The sequence below is a fragment of the Rhinoderma darwinii genome, chromosome 4 (assembly GCF_050947455.1).
Source record: "Rhinoderma darwinii isolate aRhiDar2 chromosome 4, aRhiDar2.hap1, whole genome shotgun sequence".
NCBI classification, from domain to species: domain Eukaryota; kingdom Metazoa; phylum Chordata; class Amphibia; order Anura; family Rhinodermatidae; genus Rhinoderma; species Rhinoderma darwinii.
Genome location: NC_134690.1, coordinates 348,549,358 through 348,566,721, shown reverse-complemented (window position 1 = coordinate 348,566,721; position 17,364 = coordinate 348,549,358). Strand labels below are relative to the sequence as shown.

The 17,364-nt window shown below is 42.1% G+C and overlaps 1 protein-coding gene across 3 annotated transcripts in view; it reads right to left on the bottom strand.

Moving 5' to 3' along the window:
- The window catches only part of ABHD12 (abhydrolase domain containing 12, lysophospholipase), a 142,361-nt gene that overhangs the window by 67,740 nt on the left and 57,257 nt on the right, over positions 1-17,364 (bottom strand). The window lies entirely within an intron of this gene.

The window sequence follows — 17,364 nt, the reverse complement described above, 5'->3', positions numbered from 1 at the left end:
ATCTCGTTTACCTCGTAATCTCGCGAGATTTCGTATCCGTTGCTGGAATCTCACAGAAAAGAGTCAGAAGTGTCAGGATTCTGAGTACACATGACGTCCAGGCTGGATGGTCATGTGTATTCATTATCAGGACACTGCAGTAATGTTAGTGTTTGTGTATGAGGCTGCACATAGTGATATAACGATATCGCTAGTGCAGTGTAAATGAATGGAGAGGAGTGCATGATGCTAATTGGTCAGCGTCATGCACTCCTCTGTACAACGCCTGGACGTCATGTGTACTCAGAATCCTGACACTTCTGAATCTTTTTTTGCGAGATTCCGGAAAGTGAAACCAAATCTCGTTTAGCTCCGAGATCTCACGAGATTTCGTATCCGTTGCTGGAATCTCACAAAAAAGAGTCAGAAGTGTCAGGATTCTGAGTACACATGACGTCCAGGCTGGATTTCATGTGTATTCATTATCAGGACACTGTAGTAATGTTAGGGCTTGTGTATGTAGCTGCACATAGTGATATATCTATTTCGCTAGTGCAGTGTAAATGAATGGAGAGGAGTGCATGATGCCGATTGGTCAGCGTCATGCACTCCTCTGTACAACGCCCACTTGGTCGAAAGTAAGAGTACGCCGACTTGGGCATTAAGAAAGCTCATTAGCATAAACTAAAATCGCTCCTAACGTTGTGAAAAAAAGATTGTTTTTTAAATAAAAAGCATTACTGTCACCTACATTACAGCGCCCATCTCCTTATGTAGGAGATAGGGCACTTATAATGTGGTGACAGAGCCTCTTTAACCAGGGAAGAGTCTATTTAGACCCTAACAGGCACCCCTGGTAACTTACACACCCCCCCCCCCAAGGTCCAGTCTAAACTCGGTACCAAGTAGATCTCAAGAGCCTGCCAAATTACTACAGTATCTCTCATCTCATTAAGTTTGCCTACCCCCGATTTACAGTATCTAGATCCAATAAAATTCCTGTTGTACAGATATTTTTGTATAGGGACACATCTGATTGAGGAAGCTATAAGGAGGCAGATGGACACAAACAATCTGATCAAAATACTTCTAAGACATTAACAATGACAGTACTATAGGCATCTATATATATCATATTGCTTGTATAATGCTACTGCACCTTCTTTGTGTTCAAATCCAAGAAAAGATCCTGCAAATGAACACAATATGCTGCTAGTTGACGCCACACTCTGTTACCTATTTATAGCATGCAATATGTTCAGAAAAAAAAAGACGTGAGAAAAAGCAGGGGAGAGGGCATTGTAATCAGGCAGTGTGCCAGAGCACTATTGCCAACCGCTACAACAGTGAGCTCCTTTTACAGCGCTCTAAAAACATGCTTCATTGGGTGCATTTTTCTTATCAGTACACATTTGCTCCTTCATAAAAAGGGGCCATTTTATTTACATAAAAACAAAGAACTCCGAGGCAGCGCTGCAAGTCAACAGTGCTAACCATCGAGTCAGTGTGCCAAGCATATAGGATATTTTCACAAAAAAATAATATTTATTACAACAAATTACAGTTTTGCTCAGTGCTTCTCTTCGTATCTTGTCATATTTGGGGAGGGGATGTTCCTTGAAGAATATCGGTCAGCCAATTAAACTATTTATTTTAGGCAATCTATAAGATTCATGCTAAAGGCATGCTAAAGATTCATGCCATGGTTCCCAGATCAGGGGGGTGAAAGATTTCCAGTGCGGATCGCAAATGAGGGCACGTGAGATCTCTTGGTGTCCCTCACTGGCCCAGAAGAGTCACGTGGTGTCCCTTTCTGCCTGCTCAGAATCTTTAAAAATGAATGAGCCATTATGTGGCCTTTTAGTGAGTGCATGTTCTTATTAGAGTATCGTCCTATTTGTTGTATCCTTTTTCTATTAAATTTTTTTGTTGGTTATTTTGTAAATACAGTAAATAATGTTTCTTGCAGTGTGAGCAAAACACAACAGGGACACAAGTTCAAAAAGAAAAAAAAAGAAAAAAATTATATATTATATGTATTTCAGTAACTTTCTAAATACTTAGCATTATCTTTAGTAATTCTCTATTTCTTAGCAGTGCATACTATACAGAGTTTCCAGTATGTAATGTTCACATAAGCCTCGTAGGCCCCATACAGAATGATATTATAGAGATTTCAGAGCAGACTCTTGTACAGATCCTGGGTTGGAGTATGTATTGTAGTCCAGAGCTGCATTCAGAGTGAGGCTAAGTCCACATCTCATTCTGTGCACACGTTTGTGGTATACGACCATGTATACGTTTCTAAAGTACCAAAAACATATGCATTTGTAACATACGCTTATGTTTTTTGTAGTATAAGTCTTATACGTTTTTATACGTTGGTGTCCGTTTTTACTTTAAAAAAAAAACGTACACGTTTTTTGTTCTTGAGCTAAATCAAACTTTGTAAAGTCAGGATTCGTAAAGTCAAAATATAAAGGATTATGTAGGGAGTGGCTGCAGTGTTTTCTAGCGCCAGTACTGAGGGGCATGGCAGGGGGAGGAACTGTTATATCTCATAATCTGGGTAATTTGCCATATATGGTGACGAAAACGCATATGGCTGACGTATGCAAACGTAGGGTTTAGGATTGCATATGTTGTCCATAAGTCTCCATTGACTTCAATTCAGATAAAAACGTTTATGTGTGGTATATGGTTTGGAAAAGTACTGATAAGCGTAGTAGATTCCGCTTTTTAGGACTTGGAATAAAAAAGGGTAACACGTAAGCGCACAAAACATACGAACAAACTACACTATTAGGGCATCCGTCCTGACTATAGAAATCAACGTACACACTGCGGTACATGTTTTGACAATGCTTTTTAATGTCAAAACGTCCACGTCAGACATACAGTAAAAACGAGATATGAACTTAGCTTTATGGAGGTTTTTAGAATCTCCGAGCAATTCTTGCGGTCTCAATGTCTGCACAGAAATTTGTCTTGTACTCTACGACATTTAGTCTTTACGCCGGGCATTCAATCATACCATAAACTGATGTAGCAAACAAGTCCTCCCCATAAGTTACAAGCTGTAACTCAGGATCAGTGCAAGATAAATAATGCAATAGATTTTTAAAGTTACTGAAGTTTTTTTGTAGATTTAATCTATATATATATAAACTGTAAAATGGTGTTCAAATGTGGACATATCCTTTAATCTGGTCTGTTCCTTTAAAGTCTTTAGGATTAGGTTCTATTTAAAGTATTCTGCTTCTCTGAGAAAAGAAGGTATCAGGACTTATCTTCTTTTTATTTTGCACTTACTTGTGGGTCATTCTTAGGCTCTGATCACATTGCATTAGGGTATGTGCACACACACTAAATACGTCCGTAATTGACGGACGTATTTCGGCCGCAAGTAGTGGACCGAACACACTGCAGGGAGCCGGGCTCCTAGCATCATACTTATGTACGATGCTAGGAGTCCCTGCCTCTCCGTGGAACTACTGTCCCGTACTGAAAACATGATTACAGTACGGGACAGTTGTCCTGCAGCGAGGCAGGGACTCCTAGCATCGTACATAAGTATGATACTAGGAGCCCGGCTCCCTGCACTGTGTTCGGTCCGGGACTTGCGGCCGAAATACGTCCGTCAATTACGGACGTAATTAGTGTGTGTGCACATACCCTTAGGGCTATACATCAGAGGTAAGCATTGGGAGTATTCCCCAACGTATACCACTGTATAGCCATGCAGTTTAATACGTCGCCATTGGCCACCATGTTAAAAGAAAAAGTATAGCGCACGGTATAATGTTTTTTGGGGGTTTTTTTCACGATAGCCCACTGAATAGGAAAGCGCAGTCTGCTGCCCTTCCCTAAACAGTAAAAAAAAAAAAGTATGCCCTTTAACATCATCACCATGGCAAAGCCCAAATGTTAAATGCTAAACACAGTACTCCCTTTGTGACAGAGTTGATCACTTCTTGGAGGAGTCTTGAAGGGCATCTTTTCATGCCCTAGGTACATGGTACATGTGCAGTTAAGAAGATCATACAGTATACTGCAAAAAGGAACCAGATACATAACTTCAATGTAACTTCAGGTAAGCTTATCTTGACTCTTAACGCATTAAATACACCATGGCAAGAAACTTTAACCTGCATTTTCAATGGCTTTTGTGGTGTGATATCATACTGAAGCAAGTAATCAGAATCAAGGTAAACTTGGCTACATCTAATATATGTATATACACACACACACACATATACATATATATATATATATATATATATATATATATTTATTATTATAAATATATATATTTTTATGAAGTTTAATTAAAAACAATTCGATTTAGACTTATAAAAATGGACAGGCTCCAGTTATTTCATTATAACCTGAAAAGTTTGTGGAGACTGCATACAAAAACGCCTGGGCAAAGGAGCCATTCGTGTACAAAGTTATATCTATTGGCAACAGTGGAACACTACAAAGGACAACGTAAAGGACAGAGCAGCCCTATTATTTAACAAATTACTAGCACAAACAAACTCGGAATCCCCTTGTCCTGTATAACAGACAGACTCACAATGAAAAGAATGTCTGACAACCCTTACCTTATACTCACCAGTACAGGAATGACATTATAATACATAATTCCCGTTGCTGTCGATAGATGGAACACCATTCTTGTTTACATCCTATGAACTATATCCTATCATCTGCAATTCTATTAAAACTATTTCAAGTACCACATAATGAACTGGGAAACTCAAAGAAATTATTTGTGTGTGGAATTGGAAAAAACTGTGATTCTATTTATGGGTTCAGTTTTTACGTCTTTCTCCGTGCGGTAAAAACAACTTAACTTTATTCTGCTGGTCAATACGATTACAGAGATATCAAATTTATGTTTTTTTTTCAAATGTTTCACTACTTTTACAAAGAAAAAAATATTTGTTAAAAAAAAAAAAAAAGTTTGGCGTTGCCATATTCTGAGAGCCATAACTTTTTTTTTTCTTTCAATAAAGTTTTTTGGGGGTTTACAATTTTCCAGTAACATATCAGAAAAACATGTAAAAAGAAAAAAAGGTCAACATGACCCGTGATTATTACACCGTAAGCATCACAATATCAACAGTATATTAAAATTCAGGAGAAGATATCAAACTATATGAAATGTATAACATATATAACAAATAACACAACCGTTTATGCTCCAAATAGCTCATGCTATCTGAATAGACATTAAATTCTTATGGTAGGGCTGAAATAAACAAAAAGATATAAACGAAAAAAAAAAGGAGTATGGGGGGATTTATAGATATCGAAATTGTATATGACTCACGGTTCTAGAGAATGAGGTGGTAGAGAAATCAGGCCTGGGCATCCGCAAGGCGAGTGTATTCGGCCAAGTAGATGAAAAGGAGCCAGTGGGACCACATTTTATCAACCGCCTCCGCTTGTTTTCTCCCGAAAGTCAACAGGTGTGCCATCTGCATAATTTCACTAACTCTAGAGAACCATCGAGGGATGATCGGTGTAGTAGTTTTCCTTAAGGGCAGGATACATGCCCTCGCCTCATTCAAGAGAAGTTTTAAAAGCGAGTATTTGTATAAGGGGACGTTGCTGTGATGAAGAGTCCTTGTTCATAAGGCGAGAGCCATAACTTATTTTTTCATCGATTGATCGCTCTTTTTTTGCATGACGAGCTGTAGGTTTTTTTTGGTACATACAACTTTTTGATCACTTTTTATTACATTTTTATTTATTTTTTTGATCGAAGGTGAAAAATAAAACAGCGATTCTGGCGTTTTAAACTTTGTTTTTTTTACGGCGTTCACAGTGCAATCAATAGTTCAAACTTGTAGATACCAATTTTGTTTATTTTTTTACATAACAAAGCGAAACTAAACGTTCATCAAACTTCTGACATGTCAGTGACATGTCAGAAGTTTTGATTGGTGGGGGGTCTGAGTACTGAGACCCCAACCAATCGCTAAAACAAACTGGCAGAAGTGCTCGTGTGAGCGCTCAGCCGCTTTGTTTCTGTTCGGGTTTTTCCGCAAATCAATGTAGCTGGGCTCAATAGAAAGTCTATGAGCCCGTACTGCGATACTTCGGCTTTTCGGAAAAAGCCGAACAGAAACTAAAGCGTCTGAGCGTTCACATGAGCACTTCTGCTGCTTCATTTTAGCGATTGGTGGGGGTCTCAGTGCTCGGAACCCCACCAATCAAATCTTCTGACAGGTCAGTAGTTTGTTGAACGTGTAGTTACCCTATAAAAAAAAAATTTTTATATTTTTTTTTCTAAACTACTAAGCTTTATTTAACCATTTTAATACTTTTTATTAGTCCCCCAAGGGGATTTGAACCAGCATTCATCAGATCGCTGGTACAATACCTTGCAATACTAATGTATTGCTGTGTATTATATTTTTTACTGGCTCCTGCCCTGCGAGAGCTTAACAGAAGCAGAAAAAAAAGCCGGACCTAGGGGCTGTGGTTAGTCCCCTGGGCTGCCGTGACCACCATTGGTGCGTCATGATCAATTGTCTGGCAGAGGGGGCTGTCCCCCTCTTTCTTATGGCTTAGATGCCGCGGTCGCTATTGACCACCGCGACATCCAAGTGGTTAAACGGCCAGGATCAGAGTTCCCTTTGTTCCTGGCCATTAGTGGGAGGTGTCAGCTGTAATACACAGCTGACACCCGCAGCGTATGGAGCAATCTCAGCCTGTGAGATCACTCCATACTTTAACCCCTGCAGCAGGACGTACACTTACGTCCTGGTGCACCACAAGTCAAATGACACTGTATCAATCATGAGTGGACTAGTTGCCCTAGAAATAAATGGTTATAGTGACGAAGCATTGCAATCCACAGACTTAAACAGTGTGACGTTTCGGTCAGAACAATAAGACCTTTCTCAAACAGTCGGATTGCATTAGTAGAAACAGCAAGAGCTGCGCTATACTGCGATGTCCGCCGCTAGTAAGGGACTGAGCAATCACTGGTGGTGGACGTCGCAGTATAGCGCAGCTCTTGCTGTTTCTACTAACGTAATCTGACTGTTTGAGAAAGGTCTTATTGTTCTGCCTGAAACGTCACACTGTTTAAAGTCTGCGGATTGCAAATAAAATTATTTTTCAAAACTAAGAATTCTTTGGAGTGCCAGGTTTTCTTCTATAATACTACGGAGTTGAACCCCACCTGAGCACCCTCCATTCAGAGTTCCTTTAATTATATATATATATATATATATAGATCCTAGTCATAAGTTACATCCTCCAGCTGTTCTCTTCTACAGAGTACGTACTTGTGCAGACAACTACCCCTATCCTCCACATCTACAAGCAGAGTGGAGTGATTTCACTCACTGTGATGCTCCCCTTCCTGTACACAACAATCGCAGTGTTAAAGGGCCCAAGATATTTATTGGTTTGCAGCCATAGTAAGTAGCTAGAATAACAATGTGTGGATCAGGTTAGGAGGACTCTCACGGTCTCTTCTAGGATTCCTGCCAGGATGTACTCTGCTTTTTACTCAGTAATCCTGCTTCATATCGTATGAACCTTTTTACTCAGTAATCCTGCTTCATATCGTATGAACCTATATCATGGATCTCAGCCGCTCTCCCTCTATCAAATGCTGCTCTCAGACAGGGCTGCATAAATTCCCTGACAGGTTCGCTTTAAAGTGTAAAGTGTTCAACAAACTTCTAACATGTCATAGTGACATGTCAGAAGTTTAGATTGGTGGGGGTCTGAGCATGGAGACCCCCACCAATCGCTAAAACTAAGCGGCAGAATTGCTTGACTGAGCAGCTTAGTTTCCGTTTGGCTTTTTGCGGAAATAAACGTATCGGTGTACAGGCTCAATAGAAAGTCTATGAGCCCGTATACCGCTAAATCGGCTCTCCGGAAAAAGCCAAACAGAAACGAAGCGGCTGAAGGCTCACACGAGCGCTTCTGCCGCTTCGTTTTAGCGATTGTTCTCGGACCCCCACCAACCAAAACTTCTGACATGTCAGAAGTTTGTCGAACATTTAGTTACCCTTTAACCCCTTCCCGCACCTGGACGTAACTGTACGTCCAGGTGAGCAGTAACTTTGCGCACCTTGGCGTACAGTTACGTCCGCGCTTTAACAGTTAACCGCCGCGCGGCGCTACACCGCAGCGGCGGTTAACTGTGCAGGGTGTCAGCCCTGCTCTCCCCGTTGCCGATCAGCGGCCTGTCGCCGCTGAAATTGGCAATTAACCCCTTCGATGCGGTGGTCGATTGCGATCACCACATCGAAGAGGTTTACAGCGGATCGGCAGCCCCCCACATGTATTTGCGGGGGCTGGCGATCCTTATCATGGCAACCAGAGGCCAGACAATGACCTCCGGGTTGCCATGTACGGAAGCCTCGGAGGATCAGCTCCCGGCCGGTCCTCCGATGCTTCCTGTCAGTGTGACTGTCACGTCACAATGACAGTTAGAACACATTACACTACGTGTGTAGTGTAATGTGTTCCAGCAGCGATCAGAGCTGCAAGTCTAAGTGTCCCCTAGTGGGACAAGTAAAAAAAGTAAAAAAAAGATAATAAAAATGTTTTTAAAAAGTGTAAAAATAAAAGTTAGAAGTGACATAAACAAAGAATGCTTTTTTTCCTATAATAAGGCCTCATTCACACGGCAGGGTTTCCCGTCCGGGTGCCGGCCGTTCATAAATCGGCCGGCACCCGGCTGCATTAGGAATGATAGACCCCTAATGGGGCTATTCACACGACCGATTTTTTGACGGCCGGAAAATCCGGCCGTCAAAAAATAGGACATGCTCTATCTTTGCCCGGACACCCGGCCGCCCGGCTCCCATAGAAGTCTATGGGGCCGGGTATTACACGGCCATCACCGGAATGTGTTCCGAGTGATGGCCGGGTTTCCCGGCGCTTGCGCTCTATCTCCTCCTCCTCACAGCGCAGAGTGCATGTGAGGAGGAGGAGTTGATGCCATTCTGACGAATGGCATCGCTGCACACTGTGTTGCAGGGCCGGGGTGTACAGCAGGTGGAGGGAGCGCTGCGCTGGCTCCCTTCCCCTGCTTGTTAAAAGCACCCTGGCTCGGCGACACCTTAGATGGCGCCGCTAGTAGCAGCAGCTGCTGCGGCTGCTACTACTGCAGCGACGCCACTATAGCAGAGCGGGGAGGTATCTCCCCGCTCTGCTATGTGCTAGCCGCACTTTAGCTCCTTGAAGGAGCGGAATCCCCGTGTGTTCGGGGATTCCGCTCCTGGACAGAGCGCTTGATGTCTCTGTCCATATCTGGGCAGTGACATCAGGGGAAACTCCTGAAGCGGAATCCCCGAACACATGGGGATTCCCCTTCAGGAGCTGCCGCTGATGTCACTGTCCGGATCTGCCCGGCCCGGCACGGATGCATAACTTTATGCAAACCGGCCGGGCAGAATGGCCGATTTTACCGGCCGGCACTCGGGCTCGGACCCGACCCGGTCGTGTGAATCCCGCCTAAGTCTTTTATTATAGGAAAAAAATTAACACGTTAAAAAAAGTACACATATTTGGTATCGCCGCGTTCGTAACGACCCCAACTATAAAACTGTAATATTATTTTTCCCGCACGGTGAACACCGCAAAAAAAATAAACAAAAAACAGTGCCCGAATCACAATTTTTGGGTTACCAACCCTCCCAAAATATACAATAAAAAGTGATCAAAAAGTCGCACGTACGCCAAAATGGTACCAATACAAACTACATCCCGTCCCGCAAAAAACAAGCCCTTACATCGCTTTTTTGACTGAAAAATAAAAACGTTATGGCTCTCAGAATAGGGTGACACAAAAATGTATTTATTTTATAAATAAGTGATTTTATTGCACAAACGCTGCAAAACATAACAAAATTATATACATCTGGTATCGCTGTAATCGTATCGACCCGCAGAATAAAGTATAATGGTCATTTATAGCCCAGGGTGAAGGCCATAAAAAAACAAATAAAAAACATTGTCAGAATTGATGGTTTTTGGTCACCTTGCTTGCCAAAAAATGGAATAAAACGTGATCAAAAAAAATTCTAGTACCCCAAAATGGTACCAATGAAAACTACAGATTGTCCCGCAAAGAATAAACCCTCACACAGCTCCGGTGGAGAAAAAATAAAACCGTTCTGGCTCTCAGAATATGGCGATGCAAAATGTGCGGAGTGTTCCAAAAGCAGATAAGATTGGGCGCCATTTACCAGTGCGACACCGGTCACATATCTGCGGATTATTATGTATTTACTGCATTATTATACCCTCTTATTATACCCTGATGTACCCCGCACAGATAACATGTACCCTGATGTACTCCGCACAGATAACATGTACCCTGATGTACCCCGCACAGATTACATATGCCCCCACATTACAAACTGAAACACCAGTAAAACCCCAAACAGAACAACTACCAAGCTACATCTGCGCCCCAAAAGCCAAATGACGCTCCCTCCCTTCTGAGCCCTGCAGTGTGCCCAAACACCAGTTTACGTCCACAGATATGGCATCGCCATACCCGGGAGAACCCGGTTAATATTTTATGAGGTATTTGTCTTCAGTGGCACAAACTGGGCATAACATATAGTGCACTAAAGTGGCATATGAGTGGAAAATTTTAATTTTCACTCCGCACCATGCGCTGCGCATTAACCCCTTCGCGCACCACAACATAGCATGTCTTAGTGTGGGGGGTGATGTATGGAGCGTCTCACGTGAAAAATAAAGAATTTAAAACGGCAAAATCGCTGTTTTTTTGGTCACCTTCGCTCTAGCTAAAAATGTAATAAAAAGTGCTCAAACAGTTGTATGTACCAAAAAATGGTACCAATAAAAACGACCGCTCGTCCCTCAATAAATAAGCCCTCATACCGCTCTATTGACTGAAAAATAAAAAAGTTGTGGCTCTTCGAACGCGGGGAGGAAAAAACTAAAAAGGAAAAGAAAAAAATGGATCAGTCCAGAAAGGGTTAATTACTTTCTAATGAAAAACCATTTATGACCACACGTGGGGTATAGCCGTACTCGGGAGAAATTGCTTTACAAATGTTGGGCAGCTTTTACCCCCTTTATCCTTTGTAAAATTGAAAAAAATGCAACATTTTAGTGGAAGAAATGTTGATATTCATTTTCGTGGCCCAATTCTAATAAATCCTGCAAAAGACTTGTGGGGTCTAAATGCCCACTATACCCCTAGATAGATTCTTTAAGTGGTGTAATTTCCACTTTTGGTGGGTTTCCACTGTTTTGGCCTCTCGGGGGCTTTGCAAATGCGACATGGCACCCAAAAACCATTTCAGCTAAATTTGAGCTCCCAAAGCCAAATAGCGCTCCTTGCCTTCTAAGCCCCGCTGTGGGTCCAAACAGCACTTTATTACCACATATGGCGTATTTACGTAATCGGGAGAAATGGTTTTAGAAATGTTTGGGTGCTTTTTCGCCTTTATTCCTTGTAAAAATAAAAAATGGCTACCTTTTTTCAGAAAAAAAGTCGATTTTTACCTTTACAGAATAATTCCAATGAATTCAGCAAAACAACCGTGTGGTCAAAATGCTAACTTTACCCCTAGAAAAATTCCTTGATGAGTGTAGTTTCCAAAATGGGGTCACTTTCCGGGGGATTCCACTATTTTGTTCCCTCCAGTGCAATTCAAACGCGACATGGCACTGAAAACTATACCAGCAAAATCAGAATTTCAAAATCCAAATGGTGCTCCTTCCCTTCTGAGTCCTGCTGTGGGTCCAAACAGCAGTTTATTACCACATATGGGGTATTGCTATAATCAGGAGAAATTGCTTTACATATGTTGGGGTGTTTTTTCTCTTTTATTCCTTGAAAAAATTACAAATTTCTACGTTTTTTTAGAAAAAAAAGTAGATTTTCACCTTCACAAACTAATTCAAATAAATTTAGCAAAAAAAACTGTGGGTTCAAAATGCTAATTATACCCCTAGATAAATTCCCTGAGGGGTGTAGTTTCCAAAATGAGGTCACTTTTGGGGGTCTTTATTGTTTTGGCCCCACAAGACCTCTTCAAACCTGACATGGTACCTAAAATATATGCTAAAAAAAAGGAGGCCCCAAAATCCACTAGGTGCTCCTTTGCTTCTGAGGCCGGTGTTTCAGTCCATGACCGCACTAGGGCCACATGTGGGGTATTTCTAAAAACTGCAGAATCTGGGCAATAAATAATAAGTTAAATTTCTCGGGTAAAACCTCCTGTGGTATAGAAAATTTTTTATTACAAATGAATTTTGTAAAAAAAAAATGAAATTTGTAACTTTCACCTCTACTTTGCTTTAATTCCTGTGAAATGCCTAAAGGGTTAATACACTTTCTGAATGCTGTTTTGAATACTTTGAGGGGTCCAGTTTTCAAAATGGGGTGATTTATGGGGACTTTCTAATATATAAGGTCCTCAAAGCCACTTCAGAACTGAACTGGTCCTTGTAAAAATCACCTTTTGACATTTTCTTGAAAATATGAGAAATCGCTGCTAAAGTTCTAAGTCTTGTAACGTCCTAGAAAAATAAAACAATGTTCAAAAAACGATGCAAACATAAAGTAGACATATGGGTGATGTTAACTAGTGACTATTTTGTGTGGTATTACTATCTGTTTCACAAGCAGATACATTTAAATTGAGAAAAATGCTAATTTTTGCAAATTTTCTCCAAATCTTGGTGTTTTTTACAAATAAATATTGAATTTATCAACCAAATTTTTTCACTAACATAAAGTACAATATGTCACGAGAAAACAATCTCAAAATCGCTTGGATAGGTAAAAGCATTCCGGAGTTATTACCACATAAAGTGACACGTCAGATTTGAAAAATCGGCTTCGTCCTGAAGGCCAAAACAGGCTCAGTCCTGAAGGGGTTAAGGGTAGACATACTGCAGTGTGAATATAGACTATTATTGTTATGTATTTGGGACCTTTTTCACACAGAACCCATACAAATCCTGAACACACTGCACTATCCAAATGCCACCTAAAGCGCTAAAGATTCGCATTGGACCAATAAAGCATCACCTACAAGACTGAACATACCGGCAACATTGGGAATGAGGATCCACAAACTATCTTATGTGTATTCAGTTAGCCAGACATAGCTTCAGACAAAAACATATCTAATAGTTTGGGGGGGGAGGGGGGGAGGGAGGGTTTATTGGGGTGTGGCTTGTAAGTATAAGGTATACAACTTATTTGTTAATAAATAATGACAGAATTTTTGCCATATAGAAGTGGTGAACGAGAATGACAGGTCAGGGCTGGTGTAGAACTAGAGTTTGCTTCATAACAACTTCTTGTATTAGAAACATTTGTCATGGTCAATATTTAAAGGGAACCTGTCATCAGCATTTACCCCATAAAACGGCAGTACCTTTCAGCAGTAGTTGCCCTAAATAGTATACGCGTTTTTTTTATTTTTGTAAAATCATCAATGTACCTGTATAATTCACCATTAAAGCTTTCCCACCTGCTATGTATATGAACTATTCAAAGTCATCAGGGGCCCTCTGTCCATTCTGTAACCATGCCGAGGATTAACAAGTGCCGCCCTTCCACGTCCTCCAAATCTTGCCGCAAACCCCGCGGTGGATGGGATCTGAGCAGAGGACATCAAGCGACACTGTAACGCCGCTAACCTGCTAGTCCCACAGTGAAGGGACATGTGGGCCTGATCCTGCCGGATAGTACAATGAACGGGCATGCGCTGGATTTCATCTGTAGTAGGCAGGGTGTCAATCATACAAGACTATGTGTGGTTAACCGTCAGAACGCTGGACCGATTACCATTCAGTGCGGGAAAACTTCGAAAACACATTGTAGAAATACAGGAACTCCTTTAGACATGATTGGGGATGTAGTCACATGCTTCTTTAAACACTTTCAGACTATTTACTTGGTTTGGGGGGGGGGGGGGTGTCAGATCTAGATGACAGGTTCCCTTTAAAAGAAAATATATGTCATCGAATCATTGACCACTTTTACATAGTATCAAACCCGTCCCTGGGGAAGTACTAGTGACAAATAACCCCCAGTGATCTGTGTACAGGATGTGGTACTACGTCATCAGGTTTCTGTCCCAGTGATCACTCGATCGCCGGAGGGCCTTTCCTGTGTAGGAGCGTTTGGGTACACAAATGTCACAGTATGTCTGCTAGTAGCTAAATGCGTGTGTAGTTCTAGATATATTCTCATATAACGTACGTATGTATGTACATATTTATACCAAGTTATCGGTTAACCATGGTTCCCCCAAAATAACCCAATCACACATATCCTAAACCAAGCAACTGTACTCAACAGATGTGGAGACACCATTCTATCCTCACACCCCTATAGGATGTGGAGGGGTCAAAACCTGTAATGCTCTAAAAATAGAAAGGTAGGGTCAGTTAATTGGAAAAAAGATTTTATAACAAAATCTTGATACCTTCTAATAGATGGCCTGCTGTGGCTGGGTGCTTTGTGGCTGGCACAGTATCGGGGTGCACACTGCAGCTGGCACTGTAATGCACACCTCAGTTGCTGCAGAACCTGGTTTTGGATAAGAAATTAGATCACGTTATTCAATCAGCGGTTGACGTGAAGCTCCTGCATCCACTTCAAAATGAGGTTCTGCAGCAGCAGAGGTGTGACTTATAATGAATAATGAACCTAGTATTAAGAATATTAGAGGTCACCTCAGAATTTCATGACCCTTATGAAAGCACAAAGATACATCTGATCACAAGAGCTTTACAAGGTGATGAGTAGAGGTATATAAAATATCACAATATTTGTAAAACAAACTGCTATGCGTAAAACTATCAGGTGACCTACTGAGCATACACAGGCCTTGATGTAGCTATAGGGTCCAGGAAGAGAAGTTTTTTCGATGACTCGGGCCTGTTTTATTCCCTTCTGCAGCGTCAGTGAATGGAGGGGGATTCTGCAGTCTCAGCTTATTTACTGTTAGCCACAAAATGCAGCACACAAAGCATAATAGCGGAAAATAAAGAACTTGTCCCATAAAACGAAATGGTGTTAAAAAGTCTATAACTAATAAAAAATTCCCCCTTAATGTGCACCATATTTATGATTTAGATCCACAAAGAACAGCTCTAACATATGTGTAACTGTCATTTAACGGGGAAGGTGAGATATTTTGCATGTAATACATCATATATATCAAAGTCACCCGCCATTTTATCTTGGACGTGTGGCATGATACACATGTAAAAATATACAAGGAATGGTTTCATAGAATGTGCTGCAATGGTTGTGACATTGTACTCAAATACCAACCTCAAATGCAATGATTCATACAACATGCACTAGCGGCAGCATTCACGCAACGCGCAGCACTCGCGTCAGCATTCACATACAGGATGTGGTGCACTAGCGTCAGCATCCACACAACACACGCTGGCGTCAGCATCCACACAACACGCGCTGGCGTCGGCGTCCACACAACACGCGCTGGCGTCAGCATCCACACAACACGCGCTGGCGTCAGCATCCACACAACACGCGCTAGCATTCACACAACACGCGCCGGCATCCACACAACACGCGCCGGCATCCAAACAACACGCGCCGGCGTCCACACAACACGCGCTGGCGTCAGCATCCACACAACACGCGCTGGCGTCAGCATCCACACAACACGCGCTGGCGTCAGCATCCACACAACACGCGCTGGCGTCAGCATCCACACAACACGCGCTGGCGTCAGCATCCACACAACACGCGCTGGCGTCAGCATCCACACAACACGCGCTAGCATCCACACAACACGCGCTAGCATCCACACAACACGCGCTAGCATCCACACAACACGCGCTAGCATCCACACAACACGCGCTAGCATCCACACAACACGCGCTAGCATCCACACAACACGCGCTAGCATCCACACAACACGCGCTAGCGTCAGCATCCACACAACACGCGCTAGCGTCAGCATCCACACAACACGCGCTAGCGTCAGCATCCACACAACACGCGCTAGCGTCAGCATTCACACAACACGCGCTAGCGTCAGCATTCACACAACACGCGCTAGCGTCAGCATTCACACAACACGCGCTAGCGGCAGATTCGATAAATAGACATCAACAGATTAAGGCTACATTCACACGTGTATTCCAATGCGGAAAATCTGCATCAAAACCGAAGGTAAACATAGGTAATTCCGCAGGATAAAGATCCGCACTTTGGCTATTTTAACATTTTGATGCGGGGACAGGTGCAGTTTTTATGCTGCTGATTTTGGTGAGTTTTTTTTTTAGAATCTTGTCAGATACAATTCTGAGTTGGAAACGCAAGATAAATTGACATGCTACAGATTTGAAATAAGCCTCGCAGGTAAATTTTTGGTGCAGAAAATTTCATAAACATGTAGAACAGATTACTTGTAATCTCATTTACTTTGCTGGTACTGTATTGCGCTGCGAACTTGCCGCAAAAAGTGTTCATGTGGAGTAAGTGGGGTTTTACACTGGGCGATTAACGTGCAGACGGGCATTCATATAGCGCTCGTTGCCGATAATTGCCCTGTGTAAAAAAGGCCGCGATCAGCAGATGAACGAGCAATCGCCAAATAATCTGCTGGTGGTATCGTTTTAAAAAAGTTAAATACTATCCATATAGGGCAGCACATCTCCCTGTGTAAACAGAGACGCGCTGCCGACATGATTATAATGTATAGGGATGAACGATCGGAGTAACGACCGCTCGTCCCCATCCATAGCTCTGTGTGAGAGGAGCAATAGAGCGCCGATCAACAAATTTACGGCAGAAGATTTCTAGCCAAAAATGTCATCAAAAGTAGGACAAAATTTTGGACAGAGCACCATTACTGCATGAAAAACCATGATAAATATTTGCAGTTTTTACTGCACTCAGCCTTTTTTCTCTTTAAAAAAAAATCTTCACACTTTTTCCAAGTACCCAGTGAAGACATTTGGGGGCAAAAAACGGCACAAAAACTCACAGTCAAATGGAGACACCACATAGTGATGTGCCGACTGATGTGAACAGAATTAAAAAATATTTTTGACTGCAGTAAGAAAAACGTATGAGATTAAAGCACATTCCAACGCAAAGTGTGAACGAGCCCTAAGATTGGGGGGCTCACGTGTGTCATTACATGGTGCACATACTAGTCTCACTTGGAGATGTCCTGTGACTTTTATACAATAGCTCTGACATTGGGAGCATACACGAACTACAGTATAGGGGCTTATTGCGCGGCATGCTCCTCACACACCACATGAACCCCCCCCCCCAATACTCGCCAGTGTCCTAACCCTGTGCAGGTGCCATAGTAAGGAATAGAGGTGGCACTGCAATGGATTGCTGCA